This window comes from Embiotoca jacksoni, unplaced genomic scaffold (assembly GCF_022577435.1).
Source record: "Embiotoca jacksoni isolate LCO1_2020_lvr unplaced genomic scaffold, fEmbJac1.0.p SCAF_6, whole genome shotgun sequence".
In the NCBI taxonomy this organism is placed as follows: domain Eukaryota; kingdom Metazoa; phylum Chordata; class Actinopteri; family Embiotocidae; genus Embiotoca; species Embiotoca jacksoni.
In genome coordinates, this window is record NW_027185414.1 from 5,717,840 (window position 1) to 5,737,959 (window position 20,120).

The following is a 20,120-nucleotide window of genomic DNA, read 5'->3' on the forward strand; positions in this document are numbered from 1 at the left end:
CACGTGTCGAGCTGCAGTCAAATAAAACTAGCCAATTAAAATTTCGGATTAAACTTAAGAATTTCTGTGATGGGAGAATAGCTCGGTCTCTAAATGAAACGAACGGCTTTAACATGAACTTCCAGAGTGACTGCATGATTCTCCGTTGTTTATCTTCCTCCTTTTTGCAGCAGTGATGCTGCTTTACAGTCACTTTTTAAAGTCACTTTAAAACATGTATGCACAACCTCCCATCCCTTGTAGACGATATAAATAGCCCTTTTTTTCTTACTGAAGTTTGCTTTGGTTATTAAAGCTAAATTTGGGAATTTTTAGTAAAGGAGAATCAGAGGAAGAGCTTAGAGTGGTGTTTACCAAAAGAGACTGACTAATATAAATAATTATTAAAAAAAATAATATTAAAGATGTCCCAAAACACTGTTCCTAACTGGATAATAATTTCCACTAACCTTCCTTCAACAAGTTGCTGCAGCAGGCTTCACGGTCGTCTGTGCTGTGTCCTGGGTGGAGACCAGTTGAGCAGGTTTGCTCTGCGTGGCAGTGGAGACGGTGCTGGAAACAAAACCTGCGAGACACAAGTGCGATGACGGGGTTAAGTTGGGCACCACTTACTGTTCCTGTCAGATCATTTCTGTATACGAACAGAGAACACGCTCATGGAAATAACTTAAATGTGGTTCGCATAGCATCAACCTGCCAAGTGTCACATTTCAGTGTCTTTAGGTGCATCTCTCTAAGACCGGCTCCACCACACCAGCTAAATAGACGTTTCTGGCACAACTTCAGCTACTGCCTCGGTGCACAGTGCAATGGCATTAAAGTCAAGTGTTTTTCTAAATGTAGCTGCAGCGGTTACGGCACAGATGGTGGTCAGTGCTGATTGGTTAAAGGCTGCTCCAATAGTTTCTAAATTAACCTGAGGTCTACAGCTATTAGGATACATTATTCCCTGTGGAGTGTGGCCAGCCCCATATATTCACACTGTGAATTTGGGTCTGGGAATATCTCAGATTATTACACTATCACGGAAAACAAGTGTTTGGTGAAGATGTCATTTTGTATTGTTTTATTCAATACACGCATTATTATTATTATTATTATTATTATTTTTTTATTATTTTTTTATTTTTCTATTGTTCCCTGGGAATGTTTGGAGGCTGTAGGTGTGAATCCTTATAAAACCTGTTGGTTGTATTTTCAAATGTTTGATGTGTGTATTATCCACCCCTCGAAAGATCTGATTCTTTCCTGATAGGATTACTGTCGTCTCACACAGACAGACCTATCTCCAACACGCTGTGCCAGGATTACTATGATCAAGCCCAATTTAGAGGCCTTTGAATCCTCCGACTTGTAAACATATAACAACAATATGATTAGATGCTGTTCTGCTTACAGGAGGATGACAGAGATTAGTTACAGTCTGTTTTGTCCACTTGATTGGCTTCAGTCTTCTATCTGCCCTATATGTTCAGATTAAGTCTACACCCAGTGACCCAATTCCCCAGACAATGTGACAAAACCATACTCCGGGATAAATCAGCATGTTTCATCGGTGCCCCCCCCCCCCCCCCCCCCCTCTCACACGAGCCTTTTTCCACACCTTACCCTGTTTAGTTTCAAGTCAAACTTGAAACCAGCTTAGCAAGCTGACTTCAGAAGTGCCAGATAAGTATTTGTCAACAGAACAGCTGGCGCACAATGCCCTCTTGTAGCTTTATGCCACAGCATATGCCAGCCGCTCGTAGCGCGTGGTAATTTAGCCGGGGTTGGTTCTACGGGAACAGATGGGCTCGAGTATTGTTATTCTCGCTCCAGCTCGGGGCCCCTGGGGAGAATCACTAAATAAAATCAAAGCAGATGGACCTCTCTGGGCTAGGCTGTGTTTATGATAAACAGCCAGTCCAACCAGTGTCCATCCAACACCTTAACCCCACCCTCCCAACAAACTAACAGCCAACAGGATCACAGTAGTTTAACCTCACCTGCTCCTGAGCTTCGGCTCTTTAGTCCCCCAAAACAACAGCCAAACCCAAACAAATAGGAGGGTTAAAAAGGAAGCAGGGTAGGACTTACCCCGTCCCGTGGAGAGCTTCAATCATTTCCACAACAAGCTTAAGGTCACCCACTTGACCTTAAACTGTAAAATTCTCCCAAAACAGAAGCTCTTATTTTGGTGCTGATTTAGAAACGTCTGGCTCCCCTGTTCGTTCTCACTGACTGAGGACTATTTTGTTCTTTTATAACCTTGCCAAGATTTCCTCGCTGTGCTTCTCACATCCACGCCGTTGGGAAGCAGGCCTTGGTGGCAATGTGGTCACGATAAACACCGTCTCATAACCTGGTGTCCCTCCTCTTGTTATACAGTACATGGGAATGCAGGACAGCTCCACTTCCATTCCCATGGGAAAAGACGACAGTAAACAAAGGAATCCTATCAGCATAGTGAGGAAGGTAAATGTTTGAGGCCATTCAGACAACAGGAAAGCAGTGATTTCCGGCACTAAAGATGAAAAAGTGAGGAGGTTTTAAACCAATCAGTCCTAACTCAATCTACCACTTCGGTGGTGTTTTGACTCCATCACGGTAACCGGTTTTATTTAGTGTCCTCAAAGGTCACTTTCTGATGAAGTCAAAGTAGTGTAATCAACCTAAATGTTTATTGCCAAAAGTAATAACTCAGCACTTCCTCTCTCAGTCACTTTAAGCTATCTTTGCTTTAGTTTTTTTGTTTTTTTTTGTTTTTTTTATCCTCAGGGCTCAGAAGAAGGTCGTTTTTCACCATTACACAGACCTGTTTTCTTTTTTCTGTGGACACATGCCCCTCCGAAATTACACTCCGTCAGATCCATCTATTCTATTCATCAGTAGAGGGACACATGTGCCTCCAGCTGGAGTGTTGTCAGGACACAAAATTTGCATTTCGGTCTCCTGCTTTAATCAGGGAGCGCAGCCTTCTATTGGTTTATCAGTCTTGGAGCCACATCCTCCCTTTTAAATATGCCATTGTACTTGAAATAAATCCAGATTTAACGAACAAACAATATTTTTTAATTATAACTGTACATCCTACTGCATTTATACATAAAATAGATACCAGATGCTTCTTTTCCTTTATTTTTTTCAAAAAATGTAGAGAAATTAATTAAACATGCAGCGATTAAATTCAAATTTTTGTTGTCTTTGACATAAAATGTATACTACTGCTACCAGTAACTGGCATTCTGTTCTGCTGTGTTTAAATGTAAATAAACCGCAGCGTAATCTTAACATTTGTCCTCGTCGAAGTAACACATAAGTCGCTCTCCCACATTTCCAGAAAGGACCTGGCCGCTTGGATGAAGAATTAATTGCCTCTAAAGCAATAGCTACCAGATGTTGTTGCTCCTAAGAGCCAGGTGTGGATAAATTGCATATGCAGAATGTGTGTAAAATATTTAAAGTCGTATCTTTCACTTAAGGTGTGAAGTGTTTTTATTGCCCATCACTGCTTTGAGTATGGCGAGAGAAAAGGCCGGTGGCCCCCCTGGGCCTTCCATGCTGGAGCTCAGCACCTGTGGTGTTAAGAATACGGCTGCGGAGGCTGAGAGCGAGACTTGGTATTGTGCGGTGTTGTGTTGTGTTGTGATGAGGTGGGGTTGGTGCCTCGGTGGGTGGAGGGTGAGGGCTGCGGGATCCATCCACCTGTTCGCCCTCTAATTCCCTGCTGGCTGCCACCTTTAACACTGCATTATTTACAGGTGCTCTCTGGATGGAGACACAAGCTGCTGTCGACTTTAAATATGGATGGGTTTGTGTGTGCGCGTCTGCGTGTGTGTATATATACATTGTGTGTGTGCGTGTGTGTGTGTGTGTGTGTGCGTGTGTGTGTGTATATACATTGTGTGTGTGTAACTGCTTGTGAAAGAGTGAAATGGAGTCATGTCATGCTAGCTAACCACAAATTAATGATACTGGTCATCAGGTTAACTCGGCTAGTTAATGTACAACTTTTTTAAAAAGGAGCTATAATCAGTATTTTTATTACAACAATGTATCAAATGTCATTATAAAAAAAAAAAAAAGTGACTGTAAAAGGAACAAACAACACTCAAACTCAACACAAAGTTAGCAGTTGGAACATTTTGCAGCTGAAGAGCTAAAAAAAAAAAAAATACAAGCACCTGCTTGCTAATGAGCCCTTCCAGGATTTTGCTGAGTTTTTTTGTGATTTTTGCGATGAAAAATGCCTGATTTTGCGCCGTATTTTCTCAAAAATGTTGATGGATTTTGCGTCGTTTTAATGGGGATTTTTTTTTTTTGTAAAATTGTGCAAATTAGAAAAAAATTGCAAGTCGAGGTAAAAAAAACAAATAGGCCATTTTTTTTTAAAGCACTACCTGATAAAGAATAATGTATAATCACTTGCTTTGATAATGAGAATACTGCAGATCACAGACATATTTTAGTTCTGAACCATGAGGCTAAAAGTTACAAAAACATAGCTTTACAAAACGTACAGTCTGTGACTAATATAGAATACAGGAGATGAGAGCTTTCAATGCTTTTTACTTAATATTAATTCAACACATACTGTATTCATTAAAACAAAGTGCAATCTCTTACAACTTGAAATGTGTATAAAACTAACTTAACATACAGTATTCCTCATTTTAATGACAAGACCACATTTTCCCCCATTTGGGGAGTTTTTGGCAGTTGGATAGCGCGGAGTTTGTTGTGGTGATGATAGAGAAGGAGCAGAGCCTTGCTCGTTGTAAATGAGTGAGTTATTTTTGTTAATAAAGCAAGTTTTCTTTGGAAAGGTTACTTTATGCCATAATACTTTCAGCACCACTTCTGTTGACAACATTTTTTGAGGAAAAATTGCAGGAATTTTGGAAAATTGGAAGCTCCTGCAAATGTTGCAGAGATTGTTTAAATTGAGCTGGCTAATATATTCAGCAGATTCACCATATTAACTTCAAAGGTGATGTTTTTATGCAACCTTGCTGGTGACAGCTGTGAGTAGAGGCGTCATGTTTCAGTATGTCTGTTTGTCTGATTCTCACGAACATGATATCTCAATTTCTTCAAATTTGGCACAAACCTACACTTGGATACTTACAGAAAAACCACATGGTTTTCACGTGCAAAAACTCGTGATCACGTGTGAAACAAGTGGTTTTGGAACATGTCATGTGTGAAGTCCATGTTGAAGTATTATCATATGTTACAACATGAGGTAAACATGTATCATACATGTGATCACGTGTCCCACCTGTCAACATGAGAAACTTGTGTTTTTCTGTCAGGGAACTCATAGATGACCTGATTAGAATTTGGTGACCAAAGGTCAAAGGTTACTGTGACTCGACAAAACACATTAGTGGCCATAACTCAAGATTTCCTAAACTACCTAATGAGAAAATTTCACACTAATGTCAAATAGGATAAAATTGTGACGTCATGACATTTTATATCCACAAGTTCAAAAGTTAAATTCACCGTAACATCACAATGTTCAGCAGTTTCATTTATATCCCTAAAAATACACTGAATAATTTGATCAAATTCCTTTAAAGTGTTCACGACATATATTACACGAGTCTGGAGAGACATGGATGTAAATTATGTAAACTCCATTTTAATTGGTTGGCTAATTCTGGTTGACTAAGAGTTGGAAATACATAAGTTTTACAAGGCAACAATGGTGTGTGTGTGTGTGTGTGTGTGTGTCTGCTGTTTCCCTGTCCAGCTGTGGGAATTGAACCTGTGACCTTCTACTAATGGGACCGTCAGTTCATCCTGCCATTTGATGTTCAAGACCCCTGACCCATGAGGTAACATAATTACTGTTCATAATTAATCCATTATAGTTTAAATAATGATGCAAACAAATACCAATTCCAGATGAAATCATTATCAGATACAATATGTGCTTTATGAGGACAGCACACACATGCAGTGACTGTTTGTCGACACACTTAACAGTGTGCTCTTTTGTGTACTATGCACTACGGTTCACTGTAATGAGCAGAAAATGACTGCCAGGAATAGATTAGGCTAACTGAACTATGTCCTGCTTCCCTCATCAATGACCTTTTATAATCTCCCTCCCGATTTTCCCTCACAAACTAAGCAATAATGGCCAGATTAGGCAAATGTGTTCAAAGGGACGTGCAGTTATCTGAAAGAGTCACGTGTGGATCAAAGGACAATTACGTGATTAGTCAGAGGGGAACGTATTATTCTCAATGTAGAAAGCTTATTTTTCAGCTCACTTCCAGAGATTTCATCAAAAGGATACCTTCACAGTTTACAGATAAAAAAAAAAGGCTGAAAGAACATGCAAAACCTCAAAGGAAGAGCTTCACATTAGTAAAGATGGGCATTTCAAGCGAAACCACGACTCGATATTCGCTGGAAAGTATTCATCTATCATTTGAAAACCGCTCCCTGCCACAGCTGCACGCACACACATGCACGCACGCACGCACACACACATGCACGCACGCACGCACGCACACACGCACGCACGCACGCACGCACGCACACACACACACACACACACACACACACAGACAGAAAGAGACGCTCTGCCCCTCTTGAAACTTGAATGTAGCTCAAAACACCTCGCTGGGCTTATTGCTTCATTGTCGTAGGCTTTCTGGAGCATTTCAAAGGTCTCTGTTGCCGATTTTCCAAGTTTGACACATAATTTGATTTGCGCTCTCTGCTAATGTACATGGAGGAATTGCCAAAGCACCAGATCACAGGTCACGGAAGCGTGTGTAACCCAGATGCTGATGTTGATCAAGTGACAAAACTTGGGGTACAGACTCACGAAAGTTCAGCTTCCCGCTACTCTGTGCATGTCACGGTGCAGCGCTGCATTTGCTCACAACAGGAACGGTCTGGGGACTTTTTTGATCTACTCTTGTGTGCTAGCTTCAGCTGGCAACGTGTGCACTGCACCTCGTTTCAGTTTGTTTCTTATAAGACGTTCGTCTTTGCATGTTTCGCTTGTTTGGGATGCAGCATCTGATCTCACAGCGCCACCTGGAGCCTGTTAGTAACACGCTGTTCTTCTCCTATTTTTGTTGTTTAATGGCAGTTGACAAACAGCTTGTAGGTCCGTCACCGCCACCTTCTGGGGGTTATAATCACTGCCAGCTGGTAAAAGTAAGGGACATAAAACAAGATAACACTAACTATTACATTTGACATTTTTTTATTTGAAATTTTCTTAAATCATGACCTGTCCTGTTAACATTATGTTGACTTTTAATGTATGATAGCATTAAATACAGATTTATATACATTGTAATTTATAAAGCAAAAATTCGAACTTTAGTAACTAATATAATAGGTTAAGGGAAAGAATAGCGCTGTCTAAATGTCTCGTCATATTAAGATATATTTTTACCAGGAGTACCACTTGGTACAGAATCTCATAAAAATGACTCTCTGCTGCTGCTGGATGGACGAGGCGCTCCCTGTACAGATAAATGCATAAACACTCCTTGTACCCAAACAAAGGCATCAAGCAGGCATTTCATTAGACCATTGTGTGATATGGCAGGCCGCTGCTGTGAATGTATTTATTAGTTTGCGATACATGCCTTTTCCTGTTGTTCCCGGGGCAGTGGATAATGCTGGTTTTGTTCACGGCCCAGTGTGAACGGCGCCTCGGCTGCCAGCTGTCAGAGCTGATACCGTCTCATTTGGATTCCCAGCCTGCTTGCTGAATGGCTAATTAGATTTGCCATTTTCAATCCACTGATTGCCATACATAGGAGGACAAAGGAGCTGACAGCATGTAGCATTCAAGTCCAACTGTAACAATTAATAACTGCGGTAATTAACGTGTGTTGGGCACCATTGATTATGACACTACCTGCAGAATGGATGGCCTGGCTCCTGCCATTTCATTAAGGAGCACACATATAGATTGTTATTAATAAACTGCTCTCTGCAGCTGAGAGGACGTTATTAATTACACAAATTAGCGAGTGCAAGGGTAATCAAGCTAAAGCGGTTTGGTTCACAATAATTGATCTAATTTTTACTGACCATTCCTGTTCCATCGTGTCACCCGGGCCCGTGTGAAGAGAAATCACCTCATTAACAAAAGTTTAATCCTAATCATAGTTCTTGGACTGCCTGGCTTTAAGGTCATATCTGAATGTCAGAACCATTTGAAATTGATTGGTGGTAAATTCAATCAATGTCATGTTTAGAGAAAACAATAACAACTAATGGATGGGGCCAGCGAGCCCAAAACAAACAGGTTTATTGGGAGGTGTGGGAAGGTGTGTATGTGTGCCTGCGAGGGAGGGAGTTCGGCCTCGGTCTGCCACTTTCATAATTCATTATGTCCATAGTAGGAGAAATGTCAGTATCTGGGCAATTAGCAGCAGCTGCAGGGACCTGTTGGTGGTGAAGGAGGAGGAGGAGGAGGAGGAGGAGGATGATGATGATGATGGGGGGTGGGGGGTGCTCAGTGAAGAACAGACAGAGATGAAGCAGAAACAACTACAGTGAGACTGACTGAACTCTGGCAATAAAACGAGAGCTTACACCCACTATTGTTGTTTTACAGTTTAATAAAGATTTTTTTGTAAATATCTGATTGAAATGTTAACTCAAAATCAAATGGTACAAACAGTTTCCTGCAGCTTGATCTGCTAATTAATTTTAATACAGAAGATTGTATATTACAGTTGACAGCCAAGTTCAGATCCAAGATTCACAATGAGACGAAACGGTTTTAGAGTGTTGCAGAGAAAAGTTGCATGTTCGACTATCAAGTCGCAAGTGGGCAGTTTTAGAAATTGAGTCAGGATAATATTTGTTCTGCTTATTAGAGGAGAAATGACAAAACCGCTCTGGAAAAAGATGATAGAAATTGACAGACGAGAGGAGATCTCATGTTTCAAGTTCACAGCATACAAGTTTTCCTTGAGGCAAGTAACTCATTACCAATCATTTTTTTTTTTATCTTTTATGACGCTACAAATTATATCCAGCTTTGGAAAAGCCTGAAAAGCTGGCACAGAAGTATCGGCTACTGCTGTGGAGACGTTACAACATCTTGTCTGGTTGTTTTGGTGTAAAGTGGCAGGTTTCAGAATGTTGAGACGGCCGAACTGTGAGTAGTTGCAAGTTTCCAATCATCTCGTTGCTTGTCTTTGGTTTGAACTGACGCTATAAGATGCACAGAGCAGGTATCACCAGCAGGATGTGCTTATTTCTGCTGGGAGGTTTACGTTATTTGTGTGTCAGTAGATGCTGGTGGCCTGGAGCCAGTCTGGAAATGCAGCTCACATCAACGTTCACTCAGCCACTCTAAAGCGACCAGCGAAGATGGGTAAGTACAATGACATTGAAGTCAAGACTTTTTTTCTATATGTAGTTGCAGCAGTGGTCGAGTCATGCACATACTGATTGGTTAAAGCTGCTCCAGTCGTTTTAAAATGAACCCGAAGTCTAAGTCCAGTAGGATGCAACCAATGCAAACGATTCCCCATTCGGTAATATCTGGCATCCAAAAATTCATTTGGTACAACATTTTTATACCTACACAACTTCCACACCAACACGTTTTCAGCTCCGCTGCCGTTAGTATATGAATGTGTGCGTGAGTGGGTAAATGAGAAACAGTGTAAAAAAAAAAGTTTTAAAGTGATAAAACAAAGAGAAGTGCCGACCATTTACCATTAAATTGGTATCGAAATAAGTACTAGCATCGCTGTCAAGGTACCACTACTAAAAGCTTCTAAAGAATACCCAGCAATGTGGCAGACATTGATATTGGGCCCCTACCAAGGCCACAACATAACCCAGAAGTCGAACTGGCTTTTCAGTTTCAGGTGACGGGCGAGCTGCCAGCAGAAAAAAAAAAATCCTCTTGATCCTTACAAACTGCAAAACATGAAGGGAAATGGCCAGTCTCCATTTTTTTTTGATAGGCCCACATTTAAATTCATAATAAAACCTGCAACTCCTCTCCCAGCCCCACAACACATTGCCTCTGCCTGTTTGCACATCAACAAAACACATCAGATTTCTATTTCCCCTCCACCTGGCAAAACGGCAGCCATTTTCTTCATCCAAAGCGTGTGAAAATTCACACTCATTTTTCACAACACATCTTTTAATATGCGCTGCTCCTTTTTTTTCTTCTTCTTTTTTTTTTTTTCCCTTTTTCTTCTTCCTCTCCCCTCCCGCACATGAAATCCTTCCATCCTCAGCTGCCAACACCAAAAGATGCAGCCAATCATCTCCAAGCGATGGCAGTTACAATTTTCTTTGAACAATTTGCTCCCTTAAGAGGAAAATTGCTTTCAATATAAGCTCCCGTTGAAAGACAACAACAATAAAAAGATACAACTGTAATACCGCTGCCTCTGTCAGCACTTGGCTGGGACAGCTTCGGCGGGAGCGTATGACTGGGGGATGAGGTGCTTACAAGTCAGCCTTGTAATATCAGCATCTGTGTGAGACAGTCCTGGCAAATGAATCCCACTTTGAACACAACAGCTTGGCATCACATGAAAATGACTGCCATGAGCAGCAGTTGTCAGATATGCTCTTGCCATTGTGATGGTGAATTGTCCATTTATTATATGTTGCGACTGCATCTGTCAGCTCCTGTTGACTACGTGTATTGATTTGCAAGAGCAGAGAGGGGTGCAGAGGTCACTTTGATCAACACTGCAACACGCAGGAATCACACGGAGCTGACATTCCATTACCCGAGACGAAAAGGACTCAAAACAAAGAATATGTTAAGGCACACTGGACTTCAATACGGCAATATGACTATAATTAACAGAGAAATGGATGGCTCATGTTGAAATGGCTGGAGGCAGTCTGCTCATGGATGCTATTGTTCATTGGAGACAATTTCAGTGTCTCCTTGATATTACATGCTTGACCTTTTGGCCCAACCACTCTCCTTGTTGGCCTTGTTGCTTCTTCAAATCAAATATGGTCCTTTCAGATGCTTTAAAATCACCCTGAGGACCAAGCAAGGCAGCGATTAGACCCATACACGTAAATTCATTTCTGTGTATTTTACTTTGAGCAAGACGTTCTTTGCTGTTGATGCTGCTGCTGGATTCCCAACAAATGACACCACAACCAGGTCCTCTCTACATTTCTGCTCATCTTCAGGCTAGAATCTAAACACTAGCAGTCGATCCTCATTTATTGCAGGGTTTAACCCAGACCGACAGATATTTCAAGTGTTAAAATTAAAAAAAATCTCCAACAATAAGCAGGTCTTCTAACCATCTCCAGTAGAATTATTGTCTTTCAGTCCACTAAGATACAGTTTTTTAGATGGCGGCGTTTCTGTTATCGGAGGTGATTGTATATGAGGAAGTGGGGAAGGATAGTTTTAGTTAAGCATTGCTGTGTGAAGAACATAAGGAATACCATGCTCATTATATTACAAATTTCATTTCCCCAATCAAAGTGGTAATGGAAATTGTTTTTTTTATTTTGTCAGGTTTGTAAACTGTAATGAATAATTCAATATTAACCTAATGCCACTGATTAACCCATTAAAAAGGTATTTTTGTTATCCTGCAATTTTTCAAATTAAAATGAAAGACCCATGACACTGATCTGACAGCAGCAATATGCTTTTATTTATTAACAAGCTGCTGGAAATAATTAGGGGCATGATTGCGAGCGTAGGTGTTTACTTTGACTGCAGTGTTGCAGATGAAATGCGTGTCTCATTGCTCTTCTTTGAGCCTGGTTGACTGGCGTTATTGCGTGGGCCGGCCCGGCCCGGCTGCTGCCTGTCAAAGTCATGAGAGGATCACTTTATCATCGTTTGTCTGCCGTGTCTGACGCTATTGAGTAGGAGGGAGCCCTTAGGGAAATGGTGGCAGGCTGCTGTATTTGCTGTATGCTCCGTTTTTACTTAGATGCTACCCTGGCTTTATCAGGATTGTTGTTCCAGCCTGTCAGATTGCTTGGTAAGGTGTGTTACACGGCTCACGAAAACCAGCAGAACGGAATAGTGTGTGGTGTTACTCAGTATGACAGCTCGTCAAGGCCTCAGCGGTACTGTTACAAAACTACAAGGCCTAGCTGCATTTATACACAATCAGAAAGTCGGATTGAACACCACCGGTCAAAGATAGAGTGCAGCTGTGCTTAGGATTTCCACTGGTTTGCTATGTTGCACATATGCTGAAAATTAATTACGTTGCAAGCTTATTTCCATCCCCTTCTCATTGTACTAGGTCTCGGTATTTTTCAAAAAATGCCGGCTCCCTGCCGGCTGCACACAGAGAAGCCTCCAGTTACTGCGGAGCACATAACTCAGACAGGTTTGTGGCCAAAAAAACATGTTGGTGTGGATGTAATGTAACATAGGCATCGAAATTTGGTACCGAATGACAAGGGATTACATGTTGCTACCGAACTCCATCCGGTACAGTTTGAGATACAGGATTTTAGACTGGACCAAAGTGGTGAAATGACTAACCATTTATTAGCACATTTTAAAGTTTTGATACAATTTTTTGCCAAAACAGATTCAGATATTTTCCTGCCAGTGCAGCCATGAGGAGAGAAGCTCAGAAAATACGAGCAGATGCACAAATACGACTTGAATCCTTCTTTGCTTATGCAGCTCTGTAACAAGGCCAAAGACAGTCTCTCACCAGCAGATGATAGTAGCAGTGTCTGCCATATGAAAACATGACACAACACTGGGAGCTCATTAGTGCAATATTATGATGCTGAGAAACAATTTACATGGGCCCGAGTACAGGAAATCAGTGTTATTCCAACGCATTACACTAAAGTGAAACTGATGTAGCTTCCTGTGAAACCGAATAGTCATGCTGCGGCCCAGTGGAACGAGGTTAATAAGTTCTGACAGGTATCAACATTAACAGATTCATGTCGGTTGAAACGGATCGGGTTGCATGACTCAGCCTGTTTTTGAAAGATTATCACGGATGGCTCAGTAGGTATTATGAACTAAGTAGGCAAGGTCAGTCTTAGTTGGACAGTATGGATGATTCAGTGTCAGTTAACACATGTGCCGCTGCCAATAAGCCAACATACCAGCTGGCTCTGCAGAGTCAGCGCAATTATCGATTAAAAAGGTTGTATCTACCACTTTGATCCAAGCGCAGTATTTGCTGCTTGACCACAGCAAGCAAGGAAAATAAGCTTTCTAATGTTAGCTACGATACGTCTGACTGTCACCGAAGGAATACACGCTGAAAAGCTGGACATGAGTGCATCTAAGCGGGGAAAAAAGGATCAGAATTAGAGTAAAACCTGTTTTCTCTAAATAAAACGATTTAAAAAAGGCCCTAGTGTGAGGCATGACAGGGCCTGTGTGCAGCCAATATGATAAAGCTGAGTGATCCCAATTACTGGTGCAGCCTCTTCACACTTATCAGAAGTTTGAGTAGAGAACCATACATCCATCCCTGCAGAGACACCGCATGTATTACACACTGCTCCGGGGCAAATCCACAATGCAAAATTGATTAATATTTGCTTTCAAAATGACACGGCTTGATGCATGGCGGCTCTCCACATGTAAATGAACGCTTTAAAGGAGATGAATGGCCTCAACGGAGGATTGTAAAGTTCAAGCAGGGGATTTGCATATTTATATTACAAGTTACTGATAATAAGCAGGGCAGAAAGAAATAAATGCAATCCGTTTGTCAATGTACAATTCCTACATTGCAAAACTAGGGCTTATTAGCTTCTGTGAACTGATATGTTCAATTACTTGCCACAATAGCTGCGCTGAAGATGTATTGTACTGCGTTTTGACTTTATAATACAATTTAGATGAAGACAGCGACAATTGATGATTCATTTAGGATGGTACACCGTACATGGTGAAAGGAAATACATTTCATCTCAGCAGCATTATATTATTTCTCACTGAAACTGTCAGTAAAAACAAGAAAGTATTTCTAATGTCTATATATATTAATACAACTTTTTAAACATGTTCTTATGTAAATCATTACAGCAGTTTAATCATTCTTTCTATGATGGGTTTTATGTTTAAAAGACTTTCTCTACGGTCATCACTTTCTTTTGGAGTGTCACAGTTTGCCTGATGCATGGATTTCCTGTTCCTGAGGAGAGATACAAAGAGAGATAAACCGCCATAAGGTTTTTTTGTGAGGGGAAAAAAACAGGAAGCTTGTGGTGCCCAGTGGCGTCCAGAATGATGTCACTTTTTTCCCCTCAGTAAACTATTATGCCAGCCTTCCCAGCACTTTGTTGTCTCCTCTGTTGCTTCACTATGCTGTAATACAGAGTTTTACTGCAGCTGCCAAGAAAATAATTTGTAAATGTCAGTTTGGTTGTGTTAAATTAAGAAAAAGTGATAATCGTTATCAAACCTCCTGCATTTAAAGGTACAACGACTAAAATTGGTAGTACTAGTCTTATACCGCCAATCAAAAAATTAAGCAAATCTATAAAAACTAATACTTTTATAGTATTGTGGCTCATTTAATTAAATTGCAATAACTGCTTATTAGTTCAAGTTAATACAAATCTCATAGTTTTTGCTTGTTTATTTTGTCTCACTGGAATATGTGTCTATGCTCTAGAGATGGTTGGTCAGTCCTTCAGAGCCATCACAAGTAAAATGTTACAAAAAACATTTTGTGGATAGCCATGAAATTTCATCATTGGGCCCAAACTTAATTTTATGTACCAAATATACGCTAAATTAATGTCACTCCCACAGGCCTCAGATGTGCGTTGTGCTTAGTGCTAACTGGCAAGTGTTAATATGCTATGTAAAACATGGCAGCAATTCTCTCTAAAATCTCTAAAATTATTAATTTTAAAAAATAAATAGTGGAAAAGTGAAATATCTCAAAAGTGATCTTCAAATGCAGTGGTGCCAGAAGGATTATTTTTAGTATGCACAAGAACCGTTGCTAAGTTAACTTCTATGTCTGGGTTCACTCGTGAACATGCACCGTGACTTTACTATCGCCAGTACATCTGAAGCCAAAGCAGTCAGGAACTCATGTAAGACTTTGAAATGGGTCTATTAACGGACTTAATTCTATTATGTTTATTCAACATGGCTTCACATCTTACATGGATTGTGATAGGTGTGTGTATATATATCTATATCTATATCTATATCGATATCGATATAGATATAGATATAGATATAGATATATATACCACCTTCCCAGCTTGTGTGTTCATTGTTTTGAGTCAGAGCCAACTTTATGGAGGCTATTTTAATGTATCTTTATTGTTCCAAAACTGCATGTTTTATTAAAAATAAATATAATTTATACCAATCACTTACACCTATTAAATTTGGTTGTTTTATTCACAGAAGTTACACGGGAGGAAAGCATGCTGAGAAATGCGAAAGGAGAAGCAAAAAAACCATATGCACTGGGGACAATCACAATTATGTTACTCTGCTGCTCAAACGTCTACTAAGCGAGTGTGTGAGAGCACAGGGGAGATTGATTCATGTTCTTTCACAAAAGAAGTACCAACACAAAACCATAATAAAACTCAGATTAGCCTATTTGAGTCCCATTGTTAGGGAGTGGATGCAGCCAAAACATAATCTCCTGTTTTCACAATTTGATGTTAAAGAATGGATGTTAAAAAAAAAAACCAAATGAATAAACAAACCAAATTGAATCCTAAAAAAATTACGCATTTTGTCTGACCAAAAGTCCAAAACATGTATTCAGTTTACTATATCATATAACAAAGGGAAGTGCAAATGTAGCCGGATTTTTTAAAAATTAATTTATGACACTATTTCACTCTTTTTGATTGATTATTGACTGAAATGATTGATACATTTTCGAAATAGTGATGTATTTTTTTTGGTTGGCAGCTTAATTCCTCAACGCATTATTTTAGTTCTACATGTCAGCATTGGCACTTTGAGCGTGTTAGCACACTGAAGTTAGCAGGCAACTGGGTGAATGCATGTGCAGCCACTCTCCATGTACATAAGTTCTAAGTAAAAAAAATTTGGGGAGGGGGGGAACAAAAAGTTACTTAGAGCTTAGTGGTCCTTTATGGAGATAAAGTACTGCTGCTATCAGATACCAGATATACTTCAATAGCTTGTGATATGAGTAATGGGAGAGAACATATGTTGCATGAAGCCACTGCATGAGAAAGGCGATCCTGCCGAAACATAACACAATATATGAGTAATCTAATATGTGCCATATGTTGACCATACATATAGGACCGCCTCTCTCTGCTGAAGGGAAAAATGAAATCAAATATCACAAATGAGTAGAGGCCATTAAATTAAGATGATAGAGACTAACAGGGGTGTAACACACACCATCTTTTGAATGGGGCATTTCTATGTTTGGCTGACACTCAATAACTACACCCCCATCATCCCCCCCTCCTCCTCGCCTCTCTTTTCATCAGGTGAATTGGCTTTTTTGAGCTCCTTAACAACTCATTATAGTGTGGTGTTTGGCAAGGACCAAGCCAGGACTCCAGGTGTTAAAATGCTGTTGGCTCGGCCAGTAGGCCAGACCAACAGGAGAGTCAGCCAGCCGGCCTGCTCCCGATCACTTCCTCCACTTCGTCACACTGTTACGGGGAACTTTGGATCTGCTCGCTGCCTTGTACAGACTCACACTCTCGTTTGTAATGTATGCTGCGCACGCTCATTTATGAGTGGACATTCTAGTTACTGTATGACAGCCTAACATCAGGTGAGGATGTCCAATTTGCACTTTCATTCCCCAAATGCTTAGCGTACACAGTTATTCCCCCAAATAACCCCTTAACTCTACACTGGCCCCTTAAAGAGGTTTGGAAGTTGTATAAAAACACAAGATAATACAAAGTAAGTCAGTAAGTGGAACCACTAAAACACCATGTAGTCCATGCTGTGGTGTGCAACATATCCAACCTCTGTAACTAATAAGAATGTTAGTTTTTCAAATGAATTGGACATACAAATCTAACAGGAGAGACAGATGCAGATTTAATTTAATTTGGTACAATTGCTGTGACTACTGGAGACATTTTTGTTGGTGTATTTATGAAGCTGCTGTTGGCAAGGACAGGCTGAGACCTTGTGCTACAGTCGACCCATAAATCTCCATCGTTTTAACAAGATGGGACAGGACCCAATTTGTGAGATTTACGTTTTTCTTTCCACTCAAATATGAATGAAGAATAGACATATCTGTGAAGCGATGATGATGGCACTAAATCCAATCAGAGTGGAAAATTAATTTTAACTGGCTTGTCGTTACAATTTAAGTCTCATAAGGAGCTACTCCTTCTGTCATGTTAATTCAATTCCCCATTCTGACGATTTCCGCAGTATGCAGAAACTTCTGAGCCATAAAGAGGGGCTTTAAGGGCAAGCGTTGCATGTTTGAGAGGGAGATATGTCCCGTAATTGAATAATAAACAATGTCTAAATCGCATTATAGTCGGTCAGAGTAATTGGATTAGAGGGAAAAATGCAAGTAAACTTCATAATAATAGCATATAAAGAAATGGATTGAGAGCAGGATGCCGGTCATTGATGGGACAGAAAGGGTTTGTGCTGCTGAAGCTCTCTGAGTGTACCGCTTCCACCCTGCCTCATCTACAATAGAGGTTTCATAGTCTAGCGAATGAGCGTGGACAAGCTCGCTCACACATGAATGCAAACAGAAGTCACACTCTAACTGTGAATCAAAACATACAAAAGTAAGTGTCACCGTCGGCTCCTGCATGTAAAAGAAAGTCGTTCCTTCACAGGCTCCGACTCCAGTTTAAGCTAATAGAATCTTCGACATATTTATCCCTGTGAAGGTCGAGAAAGCAGCAGCAGAAAATTATATTAAAAGAAGAAAGAGTTTCTGACCTAATTATTTAAACACATCTCCCATGACGGAGGAAGTGTTTTTTTCCAAAAGAAAAGGAGACCCACAAAACCATAAAACAATGTTAATGTATTGAGGTGGAAGAAAATGCGAAGTGCTCAATCCCATCATTACGCTTGGGGAGTCATATAAATGTGGTGGAAATAAATCAATGAGGGGATGCACCAGCGTTAATTTCAGCAAACCTATTAATTTGCTGGAGTCGAACAAAGTCAACTGCGAGGATATTTTCACACCTTCTGAAGGAGGTGGAAGTGTGAACATGCCGCTTTCAGACCAGGTGGAAGCTCTAACGCGGATGTTTTATATTAGCTTCATGGATAAGAGGATACTGGATAGTCTTGGACCACCAGCCTGAGGTTATATTCCACGCGGACTCTCACACACACATACACCTTCACCCCTTCACCACGGAATCACCGCTTTTCCCACTGGAGGAATTAAGCGAGGCCTCTCCAAAGAGTGAATACCTCAGCTCTGCTCAGCCAGCATGCCTTGTCGTGCATGGCGTAATCTGATAATATCAATCATAATTGTGTTAGATGTAATCCATCTGACTTTCAGTTTGTCGGGGTCAGGGTAGGAAGCAAGGCCCCACTTGCCATCAATTATCAGACATAAGAGAGTAGTGGATGGAGCTCTCCTCTATAAATAATATGGTGGGGCCGCGGCGCTGCCGATCGATGCCGTACAGTTCCACTGTCATGGCTTTAGTGGCAGCTGGCTTTCTTGGCTGTGCGGATCAATAGCGTGTCTCCTCAGGGCTCAGTCTGGGTCCAGGTCACGCCTGGTGACGGGGACGTAAATGACACCTCTGTTGTGATTGGAAAAATGCAAGCCTTTTGGGTTGTTTAGTCGCACTACCGTGTGCCTTTTTCCCAGTGCCCAGAGGGAACACCTGTTGAGATGAGTCGAACCTTCCTCTGATGATCTGCTGCTACTTGTGCATTTGTTTTCTACCACACAACAGCACCTTCACAGTATTTTAACTCCGTTTTTGAACACTCAAAAGTCTCTTCCCATGCACGCATCACAGGTCACATGAACACAAATATGCGTATATATTTTTCCAGAGGAGAATTCATCACGCCACAGATTTTTATTTCCAGTGTTTCCAGGGTGTATAAACAAGGAAAGGCAGCCCTTTAAATTCCAAACAGGCTGGTTTGAAGTGATGTCTAATTGAAAAACATGAAGAGGCCCAGCTGCTCAGTCTGAATGTCAATGCAAGCAAGAATGACAGGCAGCACAGCAGGCGACCGGGCCAAGATTGCCTGGCCAAGACTTACGAGACACATAAACAAACACACACAAACCGAGTTAACATGGAGATGCGGACGCAAAGCCAAACTTATCAACTACACAAAAAAAAGAGGAGCGACAGACAAATAAAGGCAAGAAGACGGGGGAGTGTTCTGTCTTCAAAGGAACACAAGGACAGAGGTTAAAAAACATGACCCCTGAAAACCAAGATGTTTATCTTAAGTACAGAATGTCGGTTGCATGTAAAATACTGAAACAATTAATCAATTTCCGCTGCACGTGTGCATACTTCTAAAGTGTTCCTCCTTCTACGCAAAACAGGAATAAATCACAGACATCAGGCTAAAAGAGATGAACTGAAAATATTAAATTCAGCGTGAAGAAAAACATGTTCTCAAATGTCAGTGTCACGTGTAAAAAATACTGCAGCGATATCACATGGGTGAACAGATAGACCCGAGATAAGAGTCGTTCATGTCACAGAGAGGCCACAGAGCAGACACAAATCTGTGCCCTTGTCCAGTTTTACGAGGAGAAGTGAGCTGACTGCAAGGGCTGCCATGTGAGAAAGAAACTACACGTGTAATTAGCAGAGAAATGGGTCAGTACTCAGCGGAGGCTCACGATTGGTAATGTGTTGTCTAGAAGTTTATAAAAATGAGAAAGAAGAGTCTCTTTCAGAATAAAGACATTTCAGCTTGGTGTTGGCAAAAGAAAGAATCACCCTGATGTGAATGAATCCACCTCTGAAGTGCTCAGGGTGGGGAGGAGTGCCTGAGAGCATGTCTGACTTTGATGTTAACACAATCCTTCGCTATAAAAGTATGCCGGACCACTTTTGTTCTCCAGCAGAGACAAAATAGTAATACAGAGCTTTATACAGATACTGGAGCAGCTTCATTTTACAGGTGTTGCACTGTAAAAGACAGAGCAGAGTCATCAGATACTGTAAGTTCAGCT